Below are 25,622 nucleotides of genomic sequence, written 5' to 3'. Positions count from 1 at the left end.
AACCCTAGGCTTAAACTAAATACTAAACTTAGCCCTAATCCTAGCCCTAATTTAATCCTATATCTAATCATAACCCTAACCCTAGCCCTAAGGCTAACTCTCACCCTAGCCCTATCCCTAGTTCAAAACCTATCCTTTACCATAACCCTAACCCTAGCCATAACCTTGCCCTATCCTTAGTTCTAGCCCTAACCCTAGATCTAAACCTAATTCCAAATTTAACCCTAACCCTAAGCCTAAGCCTAACACTAACACTAGCCCTAACCCTTACCAGGACTATAACAAAACCGAACATTAGCCCTAACCCTAAACCTTAACTTAAACCAAACCCTAATTTACAAGTATACCTAAACCTAGCCCTAATTTGAGTCCTAAACCTAACCCTAAAACTAACCCTGACCCTGACTCATATTCTAACACTCACTGTAGCTCTAAATACCGCCATCAATTTAAACTGAAGCCTAACAGTAACCCTAGCTCTAATTAGAGTTCTAAATCTAACCCTAAAACTAAGCCTGACCCTGATTCCTATCCTAACACTAACTCTAGCTATAAATATCACCCTAACCTTAAACCTAACCCTAACACTAAACCTAACCCATACCCTAACACTAAAAGTAACCCTAATGGTAACCCTAGTTCTTACATTAGCCATTGCCCTAACCCTAGCCCTAACCCTAACACAAAACCTAGGTCTAATCTGAGCCCTAAACCTAGCTTTAACCCTAACTCTAACCATAACCATAGCCCTAACCCTAGCTCTAAACCAATCCCTTACCCAAGCAAACCCTAAACCTAAGGGTAACCCTAGACTTATCCCTAATCCTTAGGCTAACCAAAACACTAACCCTATTAATAGCCCTAACCCTTGCCCTCATTCTAGATCTAACCCTATCCAAAACCATAGCACTAACACTGACACTTATACTCACCCTGCCACTAATCCTAGGTCTAATCCTAACCCTAACCCTAAAAAATCTACCATATTCCTATCCCTAGACCTAATTGTGAACCTTACTCTCAGACTAGCCCTAATCATAGCTGAGAACCTACCCCTTACACTAAACATAACGTAACCCTAACCCTAGTTCTAACCCTAACCCTAACTCAAGACCTAATCCTAACCATAACCTAGCCCTAACCTTAAGTCTAACTGTATCATTACCCTAAACATAACCCTTATCCTAATGCTAACTCTAGGCATAACCCTAAATATATCACTATCCCCAAACTTATCAACTACCCTAAACAGACCCTGAACCCTAGACCTAATCCAATCATTACCCTAACCATAACCCTAATGCTAATTTGAGCCCTAACCCTAAACTCAAACATAAACCAAACCCGAACACTGACACTAACCCTAATGATTTCCCTACCTCTAAACTTCACTCTTACCCTATACCTAACCCTTACACTAGACCTAGCCATAAAACTAACCCTAAAACTATCTCTAAGCATAACCCTAGACCTGATATTAACCTTAGCCTTGATATTAGCCCTGACCCTAACACAAACCCTAGCCCTTATCCTAGCCCTAAACATAGCCTTAATTATAACCCTAACCAGAACCCTAGTCCTAACCCTAACACTAACCCTATTCCTAATCTTAGACCTAATTTAGCCCTATTCCTAATCTTAACCCTTAACTCTAACTCTCACCTTAGTCCTTACCCTAGTACTAACCTTATACTTTACTGGGACCCTATCCTATCCCAAACCATAGGTCTAACACTAGCCCTATTCATATCCCTAGCAGCAACTCTAGATTTAACCCTAACTCTAAATCTAACCCTAACACTTAGCCTAAACCTAAACCTAACACTCGCCCTAACCCTAAGGCTAATCCTAAAACTAGCACTAACCCTAGCCTTAAAACAAAACCAAGCCATAGACCTAACCCTAACCCTTAATATAAACTAAGCCCTAACCCCACACTTAGCCATAACTCTAGCCTAATTTGAGTTTTAAGCCAAACTCTAAAACTAACCCTGACCCTGACTCTGACCTTAACATTAACACTAACCCTAGCTCTAAACATCACCCTAACCCTAAACCTAAACCTAATAATAGATCTAGCCCTAACCCTAAAATTAGCCCTAATCGTAACCCTGGTACTTACATTAGCTGTAACCCTAAACCTAGCCTTAACTGAGCCCTATACCTAGATTTACCCCTAACCCTAACCCTATCGCTAATCGTAGCTATAACCCTAGCCATAACCCTAGATCTAACCCTAACTTTAACCCTAAACCTAACCCTATCGCTAATCGTAACAATAACCCTAGCAGTACCCCTATCTCTAACCTTATCCATTTCCCTAAACATAACCCTAACCCTAATGCTAAACCTGGGCCTCAACCTAACTGTATCCCTAATCCTAACCCTATCCATTACCGTAAACCTAACCTGAAACAGAAACCTAACACTCTCTTTACCCTAATCCTAACTCTAATGCTAATTCGTGCCCTAACATTAACCTTAAACTATCCAAAACACTAATCACAACCCTGATCCTAATAGGACCCTTAGCTCTAAACCTGACCCTAACCCTAAACATAACACTTACACTAGACGTAGCCATAAGCCTAACCCTAAAACTATTTTTAACCATAACACTAGATCTGAAATTAACCCCAGCCATAATCCTAGCCCTAAACCTAGGGTTAATCCTAACCTGAACCATAACCTGAGCCCTAACCAAATTCTAATTCTCGCCCTAGCCCTAAACTTACCTATAACCTCATCCTGTACCCTAAAACTAACCATAATCCTAATCCTAACCCTAACGTTCACCCTAAACCTAGGCCTAACTCAAAGCCTAGTGCTAATCCTAGCCTTTATTTAATCCTATCCTAACCCTAAACCTAGCCATAAGACTAACTCTAACTCTTTCCCTAGCCCTAACCCTAGTTATATCCTTAACCTTAATCCTAAACCTAGATCTAAGTCTAAATCTAAACCTAACTCTAAATTTAACTGTAACAATAAGCCTAAAACAAACCCTAACACTACCCCTAACCATAATGCTAATTCTAAAACTTGCCCTTTCCCTAGCCCTAGCCATAAATCAAAATCAAGCCATAGCCCTAATCCTAACCCTTAACCTAAACCAAACCCTAATCCTACATCTAGCCCTAAAACTAACTCTAAAACTAACCCTGACCCTGACACTGACCCTAACTCTCACTAATCCTAGCTCTAAACATCAACCTAACCTTAAATTAACCCTAACACTATATCTAGCCTTAACCTAACTCTAACTAGCCTTAATCATAACCATAGTTTGTACACTAGTCATTGCCCTAACCCTAGCCCTAACCCTTACACAAATCCTACCTCTAATTAGAGCCCTAACCCTAGCATTAACCCTAATACTAGTCCTAACCAGAACCCTAACACTAGCCCTAAACCTAACTCTAACCCTATTCCTTATACTAAGCCAAACCCTAACCCAAATGCTAAACCTAGTCCTAATCCTAATTCTTAGCCTAACTTAAACTCTAACCTTAATACTAGTCTTAATCCTAGCCCTCATTCTACCTCTAAACCTAACCCTTACCCTCATCTGACCCTAACAGTAACCCTAGGTCTAAAGCTGACCCTAACCCTTAACTAAACCCTAACACTAGCCCTACTGGTAACCCTATACCTACCTAAGCCTAACACTAGACCTAGACCCAAAGCTAATCCTAAATATAGCTATAATTCTAGCCCTAGACCTAAACAAAAACCTAGAACTAGCCCTAACAATAACCCTTACCCTAAACCAAACACTTACCATACACCTACACCTAGACCTAGTCCTAATTCTGGCTCTAACCCTAAACCTAACCCTATCCCAAACACTGACCCTGATTCTAACACTGAACCTAGCTATAAATATGACACTAACCCCAAACCTAGACCTAACACTAGACCTAGCCATAACCCTAACTCTAAAACTAGCCTTAAACATAACCCTAGCTCTTACATGACCCATAGTCCTAACGCAAGCCCTAAACTTAACACAAAACCTAGCCCTAATCCTAGGCCTAAACTTAGCTCTAAGCATAACCCTCAGCCTAACCCTAGCCCTAAACCTAGCCCTAAACAAAGCCTTTCCTTAGACCTAACCCTAGCTCAAAGCCTAACCTTTACACTAAACATAACCCTAGCACTATTCTAAATTCTAATTCTAACCCTAGCCCCAATCCTAATGTTAAACCTATCTGAACTTTAGCTCTAACCATATCTATTACCCTAACCCTAACACTAACCCTAATTAAAACCCTGTCCCTAACACTAAACCTTACTCTAACCATAAATGTAAACCTTGACCTAAACCTAAACCTAACTCTCGCCCTAGCCCTAACCCTAGATCAAACACTAGCCCTTACCCTAAGCTAACCATAATCCTAGCCCTAAACATAACACTTACCCTAACCCTAAAACTTACCATTAACCACACCCTATCCCTATCCCTAACCTAGCCCTAATCCTAGACTTAATTCACACCATAACCTAGCCCTAACCCTAGCTCTAAACCTATCCATTACACTAAACATAACACTAACCCTAATGGTAACCCTAACACAATCGCTAAACCTAACCCATTCATTACTCTAAACCTTAACTGAAACCTAAACTAAACCATATACATTACCCTAACCCTAAAACTAACCCTAATGCTAATTCGATCCCTAATCTTAAACCTTAAGCTAAACCAAATGCTAACCCTGAACCTGACACTGACTCTAATAATATCCCTAGCCCTAAAGCTGACCTTTAACTTAAACTTAATTCTTACACTAGACCTAGCCATAACCTAACCCTAAACCTATCCTTAACATTAACCCTAGACCTGATACTAGCCCTAGACCTGGTCCTAGCTGTAACCCTAACAGAAACCCTAGCCCTTAACTAGCACTAAACCTAGCCTTAATTCTAAACTGAGCCATAACCTAGTACTAATCCTAATTCTAAACCTCACCCTAGCCCTAAAGCTAGCTATAACCCCACCCATTCCCCTAAACTTAACCTTAACCCCAATGCTAACCCCAACTCTAGCCCAACCCCTTGGCCTAACCCTAACAATAACCCTAGTCTTAATACTATCCCTAATTTAGCCCTAACCATAATACTAACCCTATCCCTAATCCTAGCCTTAAGTTAGCCCTAACCCTAACCCTAACCCTAAGACTACTACTATGACTAACTCTAATTCTCACCCTAGCCATATCCATAGTTCTAACCATATTGATTACCATAACCCTAACCCTCGCCCTAATTCTAGCCCTAGCCCTAACCCTACATCTAACCCTAACTCTAAATCTAACCCTAACCCTAATCCTAAACCTCAACCTAACACTAGCCCTAACTCTGATGCTAATCCATAATCTAGCCATAACCACATTCCTAGCACCCCCCCAAAAAAAAAAAAAAAAAAACAACCATATCCGTAAGTCTTAACCTAAACCAAATCCTAACCGTACATCTAGTACTAACTTTGGCCCTAATTCGAGTTCTAACCCTAACCCTAAAACTAACCCTGATCCTGACACTGACCCTAACAATAACCCTTGCTCTAAACATCACCCTAACCCTAAATTTAACCATAGCACTAGACCTCACCCTAACCCTAACCTAAAACTAGCACTAATTGTAACACTAGCTCATACATTAGGCATAGTCCTAACCCTAGCTATAACCAAACCTAAAACCTAGCCCTAATCCGAGCCTTATCCCTAGCTTTAACCCTAACCCTAAACCTAACCCTAACCCAGAACCTAGCCCTAAACCTTACTCTAACATTAGCCAGAATTCAAACCATAACCCTAGCCCTATCACTAGCTCTAACCCTATTCTTTACCCTAACCGTAACCATAACTCTAATGGTAATCCTAAGCCTAACCCTAACCTTATCCCTAACCCTAACCTATTTCATTAATCTACAACTAACCTGAACCATAAACCTAATTCTATTATTACCCTAAATCTAACCCTAATGCTAATTCGAGCCCTAACTCTAAACCTTAACCTAACCCAAACCCTAACTCTGACCCTTCCCACAATAATATATCTAGCTCTAACCCTTACCCAACCCCTAAACCTAACGCTTATACTAGACCTAGCCATAAACCTAACCCCAAAACTATCCCTAACCATAACCTTAGACCTGACATTTGCCCTAGCTGTAGGATTAGGGATAGGGCTAAATTAGAGCTAGGATTAGGTCTATGGTTAGTGTTCAGTTTAAGCATAGAATTAGGGTTAGATTTAGGATTTAGATTAGGGTAAGGTTTGATGTTACAGCTAGGTTTAGAGGTAGGGTGATGTTTAGAATAAGGGTTAGGATTAGAGTTATGATTAATGCAAGGTTTAGGGCTAGGATGAGGGCTAGGATTTGTTTTAGGGTTAGGGCTAGGATTAGGAGTATGGCTAATTTCAAGTCTAGAAATATGTTTAAAGATAGTTTTAGGATTAGGATTATGGGTACGTCTAGTGTAAGGTTAAGGATTAGGGTTATGGTCAGGTTTAGGGTTAGGGGTATTATTCAGCTGAAGGTTTAGGTTAGGGTTTGGGAAAGGTTAAGGCTTAAAGTTAGGGATCAAATTAGCATTAGGGTAAGGGTTTGGGTAATGATAGGCTTAGAATCAGGGTTCATGCTAGGTTTAGGGAATTGGATAGGGATAGGATTAGAGATAGGGTTAGGTTTAGGTCTAGGCTTAGCATTAGGGTTAGGGTTATTGTTATGGTAATGTATAGGGTTAGGGCTAGTGTTATGCTTATGATTAGGGCTAGGGCTATGTTAGGTAGGGTTAGGGTTAAAGCTCCAGTTAGGGCTCGAATTAGGGCTAGGATTTGGGTTAAGTTGGTGCTAGGGTTAGGATTATGGCTAATGTAAGTACAAGGGTTATGATTAGGGCTAATTTTAGGGTTAAGATTAGGGCTAGGTTTAGTGTTAGGGTTAGTGTTAGGATTAGATTGATGTTTAGAGCTAGGGTTAGTGTAAGTGTCAGAGTCAGTGTCAGGGTTAGTTTTAGGATTTGGCTTAAAAAATTGATTTAGGGCTAAAGTTAGGGGTAGGTGTATGGTTAGGGTTTGGTTTAGTTTAAGGGTTAGGGATAGAGCTTATGACTCAGTTTTGTTTTAGGGCTAGGGCTAGGATTAGGGCTAGTTTTAGGATTAGCCAGAATTCAAACCATAACCCTAGCCCTATCACTAGCTCTAACCCTATTCTTTACCCTAGTGTTAGGGTTAGGGCTAGTGTAAGGGTTAGGGTTAGTATTCTGTTTAGGTTTAGATTTAGAGATAGACTATGATCTAAGTTTAGTGCTTTGCTATGGATAGGGCAAGATTTAGGACTAAGTTTGGGGCTAGGGTTAGGATTAGGGTAAGGGATAGGGTTAGAACTAGTGATAGGGCTAGTGTGAGAGTTAGATTTATTCTTAGGTCTAGGGTTAGGGTTAGGTTTAGGGATAGGGTGAAATTAGGGCTAAAATTAGGGCTAGGGTTAGTATTGGGGTTAGAGATAGGGTTAGAGTTAGGGTTAGGACTCATCTAGGTTTAGGGCTAGGATAAGGACTGGGGTTTTTGTTATGGTTAGGGCTAGGATTAAGGGCTAGCACTAATGCCAGGTGTGGGGTTACGGTTGAGGAGAGGACAGTTTTAGGATTAGGTTTATGGCTAAGTCTAGTGTAAGGGTTAGTTTAGGGTTAAGGGTCAGGTTTAGAGCTAGGGGAATTATTAGGGCTAGTGCTAAATTAGAGTTTGGTTGAGGTTAGGGTTTAGAGTTAGGGCTCAAATAAGAATTAGGGTCACCATTAGGGTAATGATAGGTTTTTGTTTAGGGTTCAGGTTAGGTTTACAGTAATTGATAGGGTTAGTGTTAGGCCTAGGGTTAGCATTAGGGTAAGGGTAATGGTTAGGATAATGGATAGGGTTAGAGATAAGGTTAGGGCTAGGGTTATGGTTAGGAATAGGTCTTGAGTTAGGGCTAGGGTTAGGGTTAGAACTAGGGTTAGTGTTAGGGTTATGTTTAGCATAAGGGTTATGTTTTGAGCTAGGTTAGGCCTAGGGCAAGGTTTAGGTCTAGAATTAAGTCTAGGGATAAGATTAGAGTATGGTTAGGGTTAGGGTTGGATCAGGGCTAGCATCATTATTAGGGGTAGGATTAGGGTTAGAGTAATGGATACAGTTAGATGTAGGCATAGGGTTAAGGTTAGTGTTAGATTGAGGTTTAGGTATAGAGTTAGGGCTATGGTTATGTTTAGATTTATGGTAAGGGTAAGGGTTAGGGTTTGAGCTAGAATTAGGTCTATGGTGAGTGTGAGGTTTAGGGTTAGGTCTAGGGTTAGTTTTCTGGTTAGGTTTGGGGTTAGGGTTAGGCCTAGGGTTATCAATAGGTTTAGGGTAATGGGTAAGTTTAGGGCTAGGGTTATATTTAGGATTTAGGGCTAGTGTTAGGGGTATATTTAGGGATAGGTGTAGGTTTATGTTTAGGGTAAGGGTTAGGCTTTCAGCTAGGGTTAGGACTAATTGAGAGTTAGGTTAGGGTTAGGGTTACGCTTAGGCCTAGGAAAAGATCTAGGTTTTGTGTTAGATTTAGGCCTAGGGTTAGAGCTGTGGGCAATGTAAGACCTAGAGTTATCATTATGGCTAGTTTTATAATTAGTATTATGGATCGGTCTAGTGTTAGATTTAGATTTTTGGTTAGGGTCAGGTTAAGAATTAGGTTTCCTCTTAAAGGCAGGGTCAGTGTTTGGGTTAGAGTTAGAGTTAGGGTTACAGCCAGAATTAGAACCAGGTTTAGGTCTAGGGGTAGGTTTAGTGTTTGTGTTATATTAAGGGTTACTTTAAGGGCTAGGGATAAGTTTTTGTTTAGGTCTAGGGCTAGAATTAAGACTAGATTTAGGATTTGTTTTAGGTTTAGGGCTGGAATTAAGACTAGATTTAGGATTTGATTTAGGTCTAGGGCTAGTGTTATGTTTTGGTCTAGGGTTAGGGTCAGGTTTAGACCGAGGGTTAGTGTTAGTGTCAAAATAATGGTCATGTTTAACATTAGGGTTTGGGATAGGGTTAGAGCTAGAATGAGGGTAGCGTTGTGACTATTAATAGGGTTAGGCTTTGGTTAGCTTAAGGATTAGGGATAGGTCTCGGATTACCATTTGGGTTAGGGTTTCACTTTGGGTAAGGGATAGGCTTAGACCTAGGGTTAGGGCTAGAGTTAGGGTTAGGGTTAAATCTAGATTTAGGGCTCAGATTAGGGCTAATTTTTGTGTTAAGGTTAGGGCTAATGTTATGGCAATGGCTAATGTAAGAACTAGGGTTACAAATAGGGTTGGGGTAGGGGTAGGTCTGGTGTTAGGGTTAGGATTAATGTTAGGGTTAGGTTTAATGTTAGGGTGATATTTTTTCTTTTTTTTTTGTTGGTTGTTCAAAACATTACAAAGCTCTTGACATATCATATTTCATACATTAGATTCAAGTTGGTTATGAACTCCCAATTTTACCCCAAATACCGATTGCAGAATCACATCAGTTACACATCCACATTTTTACATAATGCCCTATTAGTAACTGTTGTATTCTGCTACCTTTCCTATCCTCTACTATCCCCCCTCCCCTCCCCTCCCATCTTCTCTCTCTACCCCATCTACTGTAATTCATTTCTCTCCTTGTTTATTTTCCCATTCCCCTCACAACCTCTTATATGTAATTTTGTATAACAATGAGGGTCTGACTCCATTTCCATGCAATTTCCCTTTTCTCTCCCTTTCCCTCCCACCTCATGTCTCTGTTTAATATTAATCTTTTCTCCCTGCTCTTCCTCCCTGCTCTGTTCTTAGTTGCTCTCATTATATAAAAGAAGACATTTGGTATTTGTTTTTTAGGGATTGGCTAGCTTCACTAAGCATAATCTGCTCTAGTGCCATCCATTTCCCTGCAAATTCCCTGATTTTGTCATTTTTTAGTGCTGCGTAATACTCCATGGTGTATAAATGCCACATTTTTTTTATCCATTCATCTATTGAAGGGCATCTGGGTTGGCTCCACAGTCTAGCAATTGTGAATTGTGCTGCTATGAACATTGATGTGGCAGTATCCCTGTAGTACGCTCTTTTAAGGTCTTCAGGGAATAGTCCAAGAAGGGCAATAGCTGGCTCAAATGTTGGTTCCATTCCCAGCCTTCCCAGGAATCTTCATACTGCACCAGTTTGCAGTCCCACCAGCAATGTACAAGAGTACCCTTTTCCCCACATCCTCGCCAGCACTTGTTGTTGTTTGACTTCATAATGGCTGCCAATCTTACTGGAGTGAGATGGTATCTTAGGGTGGTTTTGATTTGCATTTCTCTGACTGCTAGAGATGATGAGCATTTTTTCATGTAATTGTTGATTGATTGTATGTCCTCCTCTGTGAAGTGTCTGTTCAGATCCTTGGCCCATTTGTTGATTCGGTTATTTGTTATCTTATTGTCTAATTTTTTGAGTTCTTTGTATACTCTGGATATTAGGGCTCTATCTGAAGTGTGAGGAGTAAAAATTTGTTCCCATGATGTAGGCTCCCTATTTACCTCTCTTATTGTTTCTTTTGCTGAGAAGAAACTTTTCAATTTAAGTAAGTCCCATTTGTTGATTCTTGTTAATAACTCTTGTGCTATGGGTGTCCTATTAAGGAATTTGGAGCCCGACCCCACAATATGTAGATCGGAGCCAACTTTTTCTTCTATCAGACGCAGAGTCTCTGATGATATCTAGCTCCTTGATCCACTTTCAGTTAACTTTTGTGCATGGCGAGAGGAGGGGATTCAGTTTCATTTTGTTGCATATGAATTTCCAGTTTTCCCAACACCATTTGTTGAAGATGCTATCCTTCCTCCATTGCATGCTTTTAGCTCCTTTATCAAATATAAGATAGTTGTAGCTTTGTGGATTAGTCTCTGTGTCCTCTATTCTGTACCATTGGTCCACCGCCTGTTTTGGTACCAGTACCATGCTGTTTTTGTTACTATTGCTTTGTAGTACAGTTTGAACTCTGGTATCGCTATACCTCCAGATTCACACTTCCTGCTTAGAATTGCTTTTGCTATTCTGGGTCTTTTATTTTTCCATATGAATTTCATGATTGCTTTATCTATTTCTAAAAGAAATGCCATTGGGATTTTGATTGGCATTGCATTAAACCTATAGAGAACTTTTGGTAATATCGCCATTTTGATGATGTTAGTTCTGCCTATCCATGAACAGGGTACATTTTTCCATCTTCTAAAATCTTCTTCTACTTCTCTTTTTAGGGTTCTGTAGTTTTCATTGTATAAATCTTTCACCTCTTTTGTTAGGTTGATTCCCAAGTATTTTATTTTTTTTTTTTTTGAGGATATTGTGAATGGAGAGTTTTTCCTCATTTCCATTTCAGAAGTTTTGTCGCTGATATACAGAAATGCCTTTGATTTATGAGTGTTGATTTTATATCCTGCCACTTTGCTGAATTCATTTGTTAGTTCTAGTAGTTTTTTTTGTAGACCCTTTTGGGTCTTCTAGGTATAGAATCATGTCTATCGCAAATAGTGATAATTTAAGTTCTTCTTTTCCTATTTTTATGCCTTTAATTTCTTTCATCTGTTTAATTGCTCTGGCCACTGTTTCGAGAACTATATTGAATAGAAGTGGTTATAGAGGGCATCCCTGTCTTGTTCCATATTTTAGAGGGAATGCCTTCAATTTTTCTCCATTGAGAATGATGCTAGCCTGAGGCTTAGCATAGATAGCTTTTACTATGTCAAGGTAAGTTCCTGTTATACCTAGTTTTTCTAATGTTTTGAACATAAAGGCATGCTGTACTTTGTTGAATGCTTTTTCTGTGTCTATCGAGATGATCATATGGTTCCTATCTTTAAGTCTATTGATGTGGTGAATAACATTTATTGATTTCCGTATATTGAACCAGCCTTGCATCCCAGGGATGAATCCTACTTGATCATCGTGAACAATTTTTTTTGATGTGCCTTTGTATCTGATTCGCCAGAATTTTATTGAGGATTTTTGCATCTAGGTTCATCAGAGATATTGGTCTGTAGTTTTCTTTCTTTGAGGTGTCTTTTTCTGGTTTCAGAATCAGGGTGATGTTGGCCTCATAGAATGTATTTGGCAGAGCTCCCTCTTTTTTCTATTTCCTGAAATAGCTTGAAAAGTATTGGTATTAATTTTTCTTTAAATGTTTTGTAAAACTCCACTGTATACCCATCCGGTCCTGGGCTTTTCTTGGTTGGTAGTCTTTTGATTGTTTCTTCTATTTCATCCATTGATATAGGTCTGTTTAAGTTGTGAGTATCCTCCTGACTCAGTCTGGGCAAATCATATGACTTATGAAATTTATCAATGTCTTCACTGTCTTCTATTTTATTGGAATATAGGTTTTCAAAATAATTTCTAATTTTCTTCTGTATTTCTGTAGCATCTGTTTTGATATTGCCTTTTTCATCCCGTATGTTTGTAATTTGAGTTCTCTCTCTTCTTCTCTTTGTTAGCATGGCTAAGGGTCTGTCGATCTTATTTATTTTTTCGAAGAACCAACTTTTAGTTTTGTTAATTTTTTCAATAGTTTCTTTTGTTTCAATTTCGTTGATTTCTGCTCTGATTTTAATTATTTCTTGCCTTCTGCTACATTTGCTGTTGTTTTGCTCTTCCTTTTCTAGGGCTTTGAGATGAAGTGTGAGCTCATTTATTTGTTGGTTTTTCCTTTTTTTGAGGAATGACCTCCAGGCGATGAATTTTCCTCTTAAAACTGCTTTCATTGTGTCCCATAGATTCTGATATGTGGTGTCTGTATTTTCATTTATCTCTAAGAATTTTTTGATTTCCTCCCTTATGTCTTCTGTAACCCATTGATCATTCAGTAACATATTGTTCATTTTCCATGTGATGTAGGATTTTTTCTTCCTTCTTTTATCATTGATTTCAAGTTTCATTCCATTATGATCAGATAAAATGCGTGGTATTATCTCCACCCCTTTATATTTACTGAGGGTTGCCCTATGGAATAATATATGGTCTATTTTTGAGAAGGATCCATGTGCTGCTGAGAAAAAAGTATATCCACTTGATGATGGTTGATATATTCTATATATGTCAGTTAAGTCTAGGTTATTGATTGTGATATTGAATTCTATAGTTTCTTTATTCAACTTTTGTTTGGAGGATCTGTTCAATGGTGAGAGAGGTGTGTTGAAGTCACCCATAATTATTGTGTTGTGGTCTATTTGATTCTTGAACTTGAGGACAATTTCTTTTATGAACGTCGCAGCACCATTATTTGGTGCATAAATATTGATAATTGTTATGTCTTGTTGGTGAATGGTTCCTTTTAACAGTATATAATGTCCTTCCTTATCCCTTTTGATTAACTTAGTCTTGAAGTTGATTTTATTCGATATGAGGATGGTTACCCCTGCTTGTTTACGACGACCATGTGCATGGTATATTTTTTTCCAACCTTTCACCTTCAGCCTGTGTATGTCTTTTCCAATCAGATGTGTCTCCTTGAGGCAGCATATTGTTGGATTTGCTTTTTTAATCCATGTTACCAGCCTATATCGCTTTATTGGAGAGTTTAAGCCATTAACGTTTAGAGTTACTATTGATATATGGTTTGTACTTCCAGCCATGTTTGATTATTTATCTTCTTTTTTTTAATTTTTAATTTAGTTTGCTTCTCCATGATTAGCTTTCCCCCTGCCCTGTCTTTACAGAGGCACTTCCCACTGATGGTTTTGGTTATTGTTTTTCATTTCTTCCTCTTGTAGTGTTTTGCTCAAGATGCTTTGCAATGCTGTTTTTTTGGCTGCAAATTCTTTTAGCTCTTGTTTATCATGAAAGATTTTTATTTCGTTGTCGTACCTGAAGCTTCATTTTGGTGGATACAGAATTCTTGGTTGGCATCCATTGTCTTTCAGTGTTTGAAATACGTTGTTCTAGGATCTTCTCGCTTTCAGCATCTGTGATGAAAAATCCATTGTTAACCTTATTGGTTTACCCCTGAATGTAATCTGCCTCCTTTCTCTTGTAGCTTTTAATATTTTCTCTTTGTTCTGTATATTGGATATCTTCATAACAATGTGTCTTGGCGTTGGTCTACTGTGATTTTGTGTTCCTGTATGCATCTACAATTTGTATATCTGTTTCCTTTTTTATTTCTGGAAAGTTTTTTGTAATTATTTCATTCAGCAGGTTACTCATTACCTTGGTTTGAATCTCTGTACCTTCCTCTATCCCGATGACTCGTAAGTTTGGTTTTTTTATGTTATCCCATATCTCTTGGATGTTTTTCTCGTGATTTTTTTCCAGCCTTTCTGAGTTGGCTAGACTCTTTTCAAGATGATATATTTTGTCTTCATTATCTGACGTTCTGGCTTCTACTTGCTCCACTCTGTTAGTGATACTCTCAATTGAGTTTTTAATTTGATTTATCGTTTCCTTCATTTGTAGAATTATTGTTTGATTTTTTTTTTGTAATCTCTATCTCCTGATAAAGATACTTAACTTCCTCTTTTATCTGTTTAGGTAATTCATTTTCAATGTGTTCTTTCACTGTTTGGATTTGCTGTCTCATATCCTCTTTAAGGTTCCATTCCATCTGTCTAAGGTATTCCTTGAGTTCTTTATATGACCATTTTTCTGATGACTCTAGATCCTCCTGAATATTTAGGCCATCCTTCATTGTTTGTACTCCTTTTCTTCATTGCTTTTTTATGCTGCTCACTTTACTTCTTGTTCTGTTTGACTGCTGAGTTACTGTTTACTCTTATAAATTTATTTGATGCTTGGGAGGAAAGATATTAGAAGGGAAGGGAAGAAGTTACTAAAGAGAATGAGAGTAGGCAGGTAGAATTCAAGGAAGGGGGAATAAGAAAATTGAAAAGAAATGAAAAGACAAAAGAAAAAAAAATAGAAAATAAAGAAAGAAAGAAAAAAAATTTAAAAAAATAATAATGATAATAAAAAATGAAAATTAAAATTAAAAAAATAATAATAATAAATTAAAAAAAAATAAAAACATTAAAAAAAGTTAAAGAACAACAACACCAACAAAAAATGAAAATGAAAGAAAAAGAAAAAAATAATCATAAATGCAGTCATAGAGTTCGATTAACTTCTCTTCCAGTAGGTGGAGCTGTGCCCACTGGGCCAAGCTTCTCCTCTCAATAGGTGGGAACCATTCACTGTGCAGCAGCTCTTCTTCCCAGACTGGGCGGGTCTCCAATCCTGAGTGCCTAGGGCCTTCTCTTGTGTTTCCTCAAGCCAGGCCCTACTCACCTGTGACGCTCACCACAATACTGGCTACACGCCAGGTTTGCTGCTCCTGGGAGCCCTGTTTTCATGAACGCCTGGGCACACTCTCCCTGTTTGCCTCCCTAGACCCTAAGTTTGTAGAGCTTGGGGCTGAGAACCCCCAGTGAATTTGCTTGCCCTCCGGTAGCCACGCCCCTGGTAGCTGGTGCAAGAGACCTCAGTTGTCAGCACTGGTGGGAGTGGTAGCCGGGAGTTCTGCACCGCGAGTCCCGCGCCACTCCTGATTCCCTCGGTCTGGCTGTCGCGCTCACAGGAGAGCTAGGAGGGGCCCTTACGGGAGAGCTGGGAAGGGCCCTTAAGGTTTCCCCGCTGTGTGGAGAGAGATGGCTAGGGGATTACACACCTGTCGCACTGGTTTCAATGAAGTTATCTCCTCCGCCCGTGACATCAGTTCTCTGCCATGGTGGTATCCCGTGCAAATGGTGACCGTTCGTTCCCTTTGCCGGGTGACCAATACAACGGGTGGGTCCTGACTGTCTCTCCCAAGCCCCGTTTCAATCCTGTGGCCACTGCCTATGAAGGCTCGGTTGGCTTTTACCTCTGTAAGTTCAGACGGGCTGACCAGTTATTTCAGGGGGATTGTTAGTGCTGAGTTACGAGAAGCAGACGAACTGGAGTTTGAATGCAGCCGATCCGGGCTCGGTGTGTGTGTTCTGAGGGGCCCAGACTGTTCGCCCCAGATCCACGTCAGCTCAGCATTGCCTAGTGATCCTGAGCAAACAGCATTTAGACAATTTATGACTCCCTATGCCCGCGCAGCTGGAGAGGTCAGAGACTTGATCTCTCCACACCCGCCGCCATGTTGGATCCTCCTCCCAGTTTTAAATTGCTTTATTGAGAATAGTACCATTGCCTTTGTCAGATGATTGTTTTTTATTAATTCTTCAGCAAAATTATGACTTGAGAACAAACCTGGTTCACGTTGCTGCGGGGCTCCCTGCGGCGGGCGAGGTGGTGGCAGCAGTGGCGGCCCAGCACCCCTGCTCTGGCCTAGGGTGATATTTATAGCTAGGGTTAGTATTAGGATATGATTCAGAGACAGTGTTAGTTTTAGGGTTAGGGTTAGGACTCAAATAAGGGCTAGGATTACTGTTAGAGTTCAGTTTAAGATGAGGGCAGCGTTTAGAGCTAGGGTGACTGTTAGGATATGACTCAGCATCAGGGTTAGTTTTAAGGTTAGTGTTATGACTCAAATTAAGTATAGGGTTACTGTTAGGGTTTAGTTTAAGTTTAGGGTGGTGTTTAGACCTTGGGTGAGTGTTAGGGTATGAACAGTGTCAGGGTTAGTTTAAGGTTATGGTTAGGACTCGAATTAGGGCTAGGGTTAGGTCTAGGTGTAGTGTTAGGGTTTGGTTTAAGTTAAGGTTTAAGATTAGGACTATTACTCAGTTTTTTTTTTTTTTTAGAAAGAGAGAGAGAGACATTTTTAATATTTATTTTTTTTTTAATTTTAGGTGGACACAATAACTTTATTTTGTTTTTATGTGGTGCTGAGAATCAAGCCCAGTGCCTCACACATGCTAGGCGAGCATGCTACCACTTTAGCCACATCCCCAGCCCAGAGATAGTTCTGTTTTTTATTGTTTTGGTTTTTGGTGGACACAACATCTTTATTATTTTTTTTGAATTTTCTTTTTATTGTTACTTAGGATCGAACCCAGCACCCCGTGCATGCCAGGCAAACACACTACTGCTTGAGCCACATCCTCAGCCCCTATTGCTCAATTTTGTTTTAGTCCTAGGTTTAGGGTTAGGGCTAGTTATATGATTAGCTTTAGGGTTAGGTCTAGTGTTTGTGTTAGACTTAGGGTTAGGGTTAGGTTAAGATTTGGAGTTAGGGTTAGATCTAGGGTTAGGGCTAGGTCTACGGATAGGGTAAGGGTTATGCCTAGGTTTAGGGTTGTGGTAAATGATAGGGATAGAACTAGGGATAAGGCTAGGGCGAGAGTTGGAGTTAGTGTTAGGGCTAAGGTTATGGTTAGTTTTAGAGATAGGGCTAATTCAGGGCAAGGATTAGAACTAGGGTTAGTGTTAAGCTTAGGCCTAGTATTAGGCCTAGGGTTAGGGTTAAGTTTAGGGTAAGGAATGTGTTATAGCTAGGTTTAGAGGTAGAGTGAGGGTTAGAATTAGGATTAGGGCTAGGGTTAGTGTTAGGGTTTTATGATTAAGGCTAGGGTTAGGGCTAGGATGAGGGCTAGTGTTTGTTGTAGGCTTAGATCTAGATTCAGGGCTAGGGATAATGTCAGGTCTAGTGTTACAGTTAGGAGTAGATTAAGATTAGGTCTATGTCTTCGTCTAGTGTAAGGGTTAGGTTTAGGGTAAGGGTCAGTTTTAGAGCTAGGGGTATTTTTATGTTCAGGTTCAGGGTTATAGTTTGTATTAGGTTAAGATTTAGGGATAGGGCTCAAATGAGCATTAGGGTTAGAGTTAGGTTTAGGGAAATGGATAGGGTTAGATTTAGGGTTCAGGGTAGGTTTAAGGTAATGGGGAGATTTAGGGTTTGCGATAGGGTTAGGTTTAGGCCTAGAGTTAGCATTAGGAATACAGTTATCATAAGGGTAATGTATAGGTTTAGGGTTAGGGTTAGGATTAGGGTTAGAGTTAGGGCTAGGGTTAGAGTTATTGTTAGGGATAAGGCTAGGGTTATGTTTAGGCCAAAGCTTAGGCTTTGAGCTATGCTTAGGTCTAAGGTGAGGGTTAGGGCTAGGTTTAGGGTTAGGGTTATGCTTATGGTAGGTTTAGGCTTTGGATTAGGGCTAGTTTTTGTGTTAGGTTTAGGTCTAGGGTTAGTGCTATGGGTAATGTAAGATCTAGGGTTCTAATTAGGGCTAGTTTTAGGGTTAGGGTTATGGCTAGGTCTAGTGTTAGGTTTAGATTTTGGTTAAGGGTCAGGTTTAGAGCTAGGTTTAGTGTTAGTGTCAGGGTCAGTGTTCAGGTTAGAGTTAGGGTGAAAGCCAGAATGAGGAGTAGGGTTAGGTCTAGGGGTAGTTTTATTGTTTGGTTTTGGTTAAGGGTTATTGTTAGGGCTAGGACTAAGTTCTTGTTTATGTGTAGGGCTAGAGTTATCACTAGATTTAGTATTAGGTTTAGGTCTAGGGGTAGTGTTAGGATTAGGTTTAGGTAAAAGTTTACTGGTAGGGCTTGTTTCAGGGTTCAGTTTAGGGTTAGGGTCAGGTTCAGACCTATAATTAGTGTTATGGTCAGAATAAGGGTGAAGGTTAGGGTTAGGTTTAGAGCTAGAATGAGAGCTAGGATTTGGACTAGAAATAGGGTTAGTGTTTGATTAGTCTAAGCATACAATTAGGACTAGGTTTAGCATTATGGATAGGGTTTGGCTTAGGATATGGGATAGGGTTAGTGCTAGGCGTAGAGCTAGGTTTAGGGTTAGGGTTAAATCTAGTTTTAGGGCTCAGATTAGGGCTATTTTTGTTTTGGGGTTAGGGATATAGTTAGAACTATGGCTAATGTAAGAGCTAGGGTTATTTTAGGGTTAGTTTTAGGGTTAGGGTTTGGGCTAGGAATGGTGTTAGCACTAGCTTTATGGTTAGGGTGATATATATATCTAGGATTAGTGTTTGGATATGAGTCAGGGTAAGGGTTATTTTTAGTTCTAGGACTCAAATTTGAGCTAGTTTATGGCTATTTGTAAGGTAAGTGTTTGGTTTAGGTTAGGTTTAGGGTTAGGGTAATGGCTCGGTTTTGTTTTAGGGCTAGAGCTAGGGTTAGGGTTAGTTTTAGGATTAGCAATAGTGTTCAGCTAGTAGTAGGGTGAGATTTAGGCTTAACGTTAGGGTTAGACTTAGAGTTATGGTTAGATCTAGGGTTAGAGCTAAGGTTAGGGCTAGTGTTAGTGTTACAGTAAAGGACAGGTTTAGAAATAGAAATAGGGCTAGGGTGAGAGTTAGATTTATTCCTAGAGCTAGAGTTAGGGGTTTGCTTAGGGTTAGGGCTAAATTAGGGCTAGATTAGCACTAGGTTTTGTGTTAAGGTTAGGCCCATGGTTAGGGCTAGAATCAGGGTTAGTGTTAGTGTTAGGGTTATGGTTAGTTTTAGGGGATAGGATGAGGTTATTGCTAGGTTCAGGGCTAGGGCGAGGGTTAAAATTAAGGATAGGAATAAGGTGAGTGTTCGGGTTAGGTTCAAGGCTAGTTTTAGGGCTAGGATGAGGGCTAGCATTGTTCTAAGGTTAGAGCTAGGATTAGGGCTAGGGCTAATGTCAGGTCTAGGGTTATGTTTAGACATAGTGTTAACTTTAGGTTTATGGTTAGATCTAGTGGAAAGTTAGGTTTAGGGTAAAGGTCAGGTTTAGAGCTAGGTGTATTATTATGGTCAGAGTCCGGTTTAGGGTTTGATTTAGGATAAGATTTAGGGTTAGGACTCAAATTAGCATTAGGGTTAGGGTTAAAGTCATGGATAGTGTTAGGTTTAGGTTTCAGGTTAAGTTTAGAGTAATAGGGTTAGTGTTAGTGATAGGATTAGGGTAAGGCCTAGGGTTAGCATTTGGGTTAGGCTTATGTTTAGGGTGAAGGATAGGGTTAGTGCTAGTGTTAGGGCTTGTGTTAATGTTTGGATTTTGGCTAGGTTTAGAGATAGGCCTAGGGTTAGTGTTTGTGTTAAGTTTAGGTGAAGTGTTAGGGTTTGAGCTAGGGTTAGGTCTAGAGTGAGGGTTAGGGTTAGAGTCAGGCTATGGTTAGGGTTAGGGTTAGGGTTATGGCTTGGGTTAGCATTAGGGTTAGGGTTATGTTTAAGGTAATGGATAGAGTTTGTGCTAGGATTTGTGATATGGTTACAGTTAGGATTAGGGCTAGGTTTAGGGTTAGGGCTAGAGTTATGTTTAGGGTAATGGTTAGAATTTGAACAGGGTTAGTGCCAGGGCAAGTGTTAAGGTTAAGGTTAGTGCTAGGGATAGGGTTAGGTTTACACTTAGGTCTAGATTTAGGGCTAGGATTAGGGCTAGGTTGTGTGTGAGGTTAAGGGCTAGTGTTAGGTGTTTGGGTAATGTAAGAGCTAGGGTTATGGTTATGGGTAGATTTAGGGTTTGTCTAGTGTTAGGGTTAGTTTTTTTGTTAGGATAAGTTTTAGAGTTAAAGTTTGTGTTAGGGTAAGTGTCTAGGGGTAAGTCTAGGGTTACTGTAAGGAATAGATTTAGGGTTATGTTTATGGTTAGATATAGTGTAAGGGTTAGATTTAGGGTAAGGGTCAAGTTTAGAGCTAGATGTATTATTAAGGTAAGGGTATGGCTTATAGTTTGGTTTAGGTTAAGGTTTAGTTTTAGGGCTTTAATTAGCGATAGTGTTAGAGTTAGGGTTTGGGTAATGAATAGGCTTAAGATTAGGTTTCAGGTTAGTTTTAGAATAATGGATAGGTTTAAGGATTGTGATAGGGTTAGTGTTAAGCCTAGGGTTAGCATTAGGGTTAGGATTATGGTTAGAGTAATGGATAGGATTAGAGCTAGGGTTAGGGATAGAGTATGGTTAGGATTAGGGCTAGGGTTAGGGTAGTGGATGGAATTAGAGCTATGCTTAGGGCTATAGTTAATGTTAGGATTAGGTCTACGGTTAGGTTAGGGATTGGGATATGGCTAGGTTTATGTTTAGGGTAAAGGTTAGGATTTGAGCTAGGGTTAGGTCTAAGGGCAGGGTTAGGGTTAGGGTCAGGACTAGGGTTAGTTTAGGGTTACACTTAGAGCTAGGTTTAGGCCTAGAATTAGGGCTAGGTTTTGTGTTAGTTTAGGCCTAGGGTTGGGGCCATGGGTAGTTAAGAGCTAGGGTTATGATTAGGTCTACTTTTAGGTTTATGGTTATGGCTAGGTGTAGTGTTAGAATTAGGTTTTGAATTAGGATGAGCTTTGGAGCTAGGTTTATGTTAGGGTCAGTGTCAGTGTTCAGGTTAAAGTTAGTGTTGGGGTTAGTGCCCAAATTAGGACTAGGGTTAGGTCTATAAGTAGGATTAGTGTTTGGGTTATGAGAAGGCTGATTGTTAGGGATAGAGCAAGGTTGTTGTTCAGGTCTAGGGCTAGAGTTATGGCTAGATTTAGGATTAGGTTTAGGTCTAGGACTAGTGTTAGGTTTAGGTTTAGGTATAGAATTACGTAGGGATAATGTTAGGGTTTAGACCTATGGTTAGTGTTAGCGTCAGTAGAAGTTTCAGGGTTAGGATTAGAGTTTGGGTTACAGTTAGAGCTAGAATGAGGGCTAGGGTTAGGACTAGTAATAAGGTTAGGGTTTGGGTTAGGCTATGGATTAAGGCAAGGATTAGGGTTAGCATTAGGTTTAGGGTTTGGCTTAAGGTAACAAATAGGATAATAGCTAGGGTTAGGACAAGGATTTGGGATTGGCTTACAGCTAGGTTTAGTGTTAGCGTTAAAGGTAGGGTTAGCGTTCAGATTAGGGCCAGGTTTTGGGTTAGGATAGTGTTAGGGCTACAGCTAATGTACGAATTAGTGTTATGATTAGGGCCAGTTTTGAGGTTAGTGTTATGGCTACTTCAAGTGTTAGGGTTAGGGTTAGTGTTAGCGTGATGTTTAGAGCTAGAGTTAGCGTTAGGGTCAGGGTCAGTATTCAGGTTAGAGTTAGGGTTAGGGTTAAACCCAGAATTATCACTAGAGTTACGTCTAGGGGTAGGGTTAGTGTTTGGGTTAGGTTAAGGTTTATCATTAGGGCTAGGGCTAGGTTTATGTTTAAGTCTAGGGCTAGAGATATGGCTAGATCTAGGATTAGGTTTAGCTCTAGGGCTAATGTTAGGGTTCAGTTTAAGTATAGGTTTATTGCTAGTGCTAGTGTTAGGGTTCGGTTGAGGGTTAGGGTCAGGTTTAAACATACGGTTACCATTAGGGTCAGAATAAGTGTCAGGGTTAGGGTTAGGGTTTGGGTTATGGTTAGAGCTAGAATGAGGGCTAGGGTTAGGACTAGTAATAGGGTTAGGGTATGGGTTAGGCTAAGGACTGGGGTAAGGACTAGGGTTAGCATTAGTGTTAGGGTTGGCTTAGGGTAAGGGATAGGTTTATAGCTAGGTTTAGGGCTATGTTTAGGGTTAAGGTTAGGACTAGGGTCCGGTTTAGACCTCCGGTTACCTTTAGGGTCAGAATAAGTGTCAGGTTTGAATTATGGTTAGAGCTAGAATGAGGGCTAGGTTTAGGACTAGTAATAGGGTTAGGGCAAGAGTGAGAGTGAGTCTTAGGGCTAGGCTTAGGGTTTGGTTAGGTATAGGGCTTAATTAGGGCTTGGAATAGGACTAGGTTCATGTTTATGTTTAGACCTCGGGTTAATTTTGGGCTTAGGTTTAGGTTTAGTGTAAATGATGAGGTTAGAGCTAGGTTTAGGGCTAGGATGGAGGTTAGAATTAGGGTTAGGGCCTGGGTTTTGTTAGAGTTATGATTAAGGCTAGGTTAAGGGCTAGGATGAGGGTTATGGTTTGTGTTTTGGTTAGGGCTAGGATTAGTGGTAAGGAGAATGTCAGGTCTAGGCTTACGGTTAGGGATAGTTTTAAGGTTAGGTTTATGGCTATGTTTAGTGTAAGGGTTAGATTAGTGTAAGGGTCAAATTTAGAGTTAGGGGTATTATTAGGGTTAGGGTGATGTTTAGGGTTTTGTTTAGGTTAGGGTTTAGGGTTAGGGCTCAAATTAGCATTAGGGTTTGTGTTAGGGTAATGATAGGGTTAGGATTAGGGTTCAGGTTAGGTTTAGCATAATGGATAGGTTACGGTTAGGCATAGGGTTAGATTTTGGCCTAGGGTTAACATAAGAATTAGAGCTCTGTTTAGTGTAATTGATAGGGGTAGAGCTAAGTTTAGGGCTAGGGTTTTGGATAGGATTAGGGCTAGTGTTAGAGTTATGGTTAGGGTAGGGTTCAGGCTATGTTTTGGGTTAAGGTTAGGGCTAGGATTACAGCTAGGGAAAATGTCAGGTCTATGGTTATGTTAGGGATAGTTTTAGGCTTAGGTTTATGGCTAGGTCTAGTATAAGGGTTAGTTTTAGGTATAGGGTCAGGGTTAGGGCTATGTATATAATTACAGGAAGGGTCAGAGTTAAGGTATGGCTTAGGTTAAGGTTTAAGATTAGGGCTCAAATTAGCATTAGGGTTAGGATTAGGGTAATGATAGGTTTAGGTTTAGGGTTCCGGTTAGGTTTAGGTTAATGAATAAGGTTAAGGTTAGTGATAAGGTTAGGGTTAGGCCTAGGGTTACCATTAGGATTATGGTTATGGTTAGGGTAATGGATAGGGTTAGAGCTAGTGATAAGGCTAGGGTTATGGTTAGGATTCTGGCTAGGGTTAGGGTGAGGGTTAGAGCTAGATTTTGGGTTGAGTTAGGTTTAGAACCAGGGTTAAGGCTCAAATAAGGACCAAGGAAACAAGCGGCCACCATCTTGGAGAGCTGAAGTAACCACTGCCACTCTCCGACAGATTGCAACAATAAAACAGGTGTGTGTTACTCAGCTCAGCTCCCATACAGTGGGGAATTCGCATAAAAGCTTTCCTAGGATTTCCGGGGGTGGGATTATCAGAGCGAGCCTGCATAAAGACGCAAGGAAAACTAGAGACACCTGACCTTCAACTCCCCCTCCCATTAGCGGTGAAAATGAAACCTGTCTAGCCAGTGCTGGGGGAGGGGCAAGCGGAAAAAATCAAAACAATAGAGTTCTGGGGTTCCCAATAGACACCCTCCACACCCAACAAACGGCAGGCCCAGAGTACAGTGTGAACTGCCGAGAGGCATCACTCAGGGGAAATCTGGTCTAGCAGGAGAAACCAGGACTAGCAGGAGAAACCAGGGGACTAGAGGCCAGGCCCTTGTGACTGGGCGGCTGGAGACCGCATGCCCGCCGGCGACAGTCCACCCACTGCCCGCGTGACTGGGCGGCTAGAGATCGCCTGCCTGCCAGCGACCGGGAGCTGAAACCAACCAGAGACAGTCCAGTCCCACCTCCCCATTAGGACATCCCGGCAAGGAGCCTGGGGCCAGCCATAGTAGAGAGGTGACGTCACTGGAGCTCATCTGACGGAATTCCTTCCCAGCAGATTCCACTTTAGCAGGCATAGTCTACCAACACAAAGGAGAGACAACAGAGATATACAAAACCAAAACAAATCTATAGAAGAGAGCAGAAACACAGCAATCAAATAGAACTGGAAAGTAACGTGACCATCATGAAAAAACAAGGGAAAAAAGGAGTGCAAACAATGCAGGACAACTTAATTCTACAGGAGGACCTAGAAGCATCAGAAACAGGGATAGGGAAAGAACTCAAGGCATACCTAACTCAGATGGAAAGGAATACTAGAGAAGACATGAGGCAGCAAGTCCAAGCAATAAAAGTATATTTTGAAAATGAATTAAACAAACAAATTCGAATGTCAAAGAACGAGCTTTACCAGGAGATAGAGATCTTAAAAAAATCAAACAGTAATCCTAGAAATGCAGGAAACTATAAACGAAATTAAAAACTCAAACAAGAATATTACAAATAGACTAGATCAAGTAGAAGTCAGAACATCAGATAATGAAGACAAAGTTTATCAACTTGAAAAGAATATAGTCAACACAGAAAAGATGCTTAAATCTCACAAGCAATCTATCCAAGAGATATGGGATGTCATAAAAAAAACAAATCTGAGAGTCATTGGGATAGAAGAAGGCACAGAGGATCAAACCAAAGGAATGGACAACTTATTAAATGAAATAATCCTGGAAAACTTCCCAGAGATGAAAGATGGAATGGATTGCAAAATCCTGGAAGCCTACAGGACCCCAAACATCCAAAACTGTAATAGACCAACTCCAAGACATATAATTATGAAGATAGCTAACATACAGAACAAGGAGAGAATATTAAAAGCTATGAGAGAAAGGAGGCAGATTACATTCAGGGGTAAACCAATTAGGTTAACGGCTGATTTTTCATCACAGACTTTGAAAGCGAGAAGATCCTGGAACAACGTATTTCAAACACTGAGAAATAATGGATTCCAACGAAGAATACTGTATCCAACAAAATTAAGCTTCAGATTTGACATTGAAATTAAAATCTTTCAGGATAAACAAAAGCTAAAAGAATTCACAGCCAGAAAACCAGCACTGCAAAGCATTTTGAGCAAAATACTACAAGAAGAGGAATTGAAAAATAGTGCCCAAAACTAACAGTGGGAGGTATCTCAGTAAAGTGGGAGAAAAGTAACCAAAGAGGAAAAGCTAGCCAAACTAAAATAAATAAATAAATAAACATGAGTGGAAGTACAAACCATATTTCAATTGTAACCTTAAATGTTAATGGCCTAAACTCACCAATCAAGA

Source organism: Marmota flaviventris, unplaced genomic scaffold, assembly GCF_047511675.1.
Source record: "Marmota flaviventris isolate mMarFla1 unplaced genomic scaffold, mMarFla1.hap1 Scaffold_230, whole genome shotgun sequence".
Lineage (NCBI taxonomy): Eukaryota > Metazoa > Chordata > Mammalia > Rodentia > Sciuridae > Marmota > Marmota flaviventris.
The sequence above is the reverse complement of the archived record's forward strand: the minus strand, read 5'-3'. Positions refer to the sequence as shown.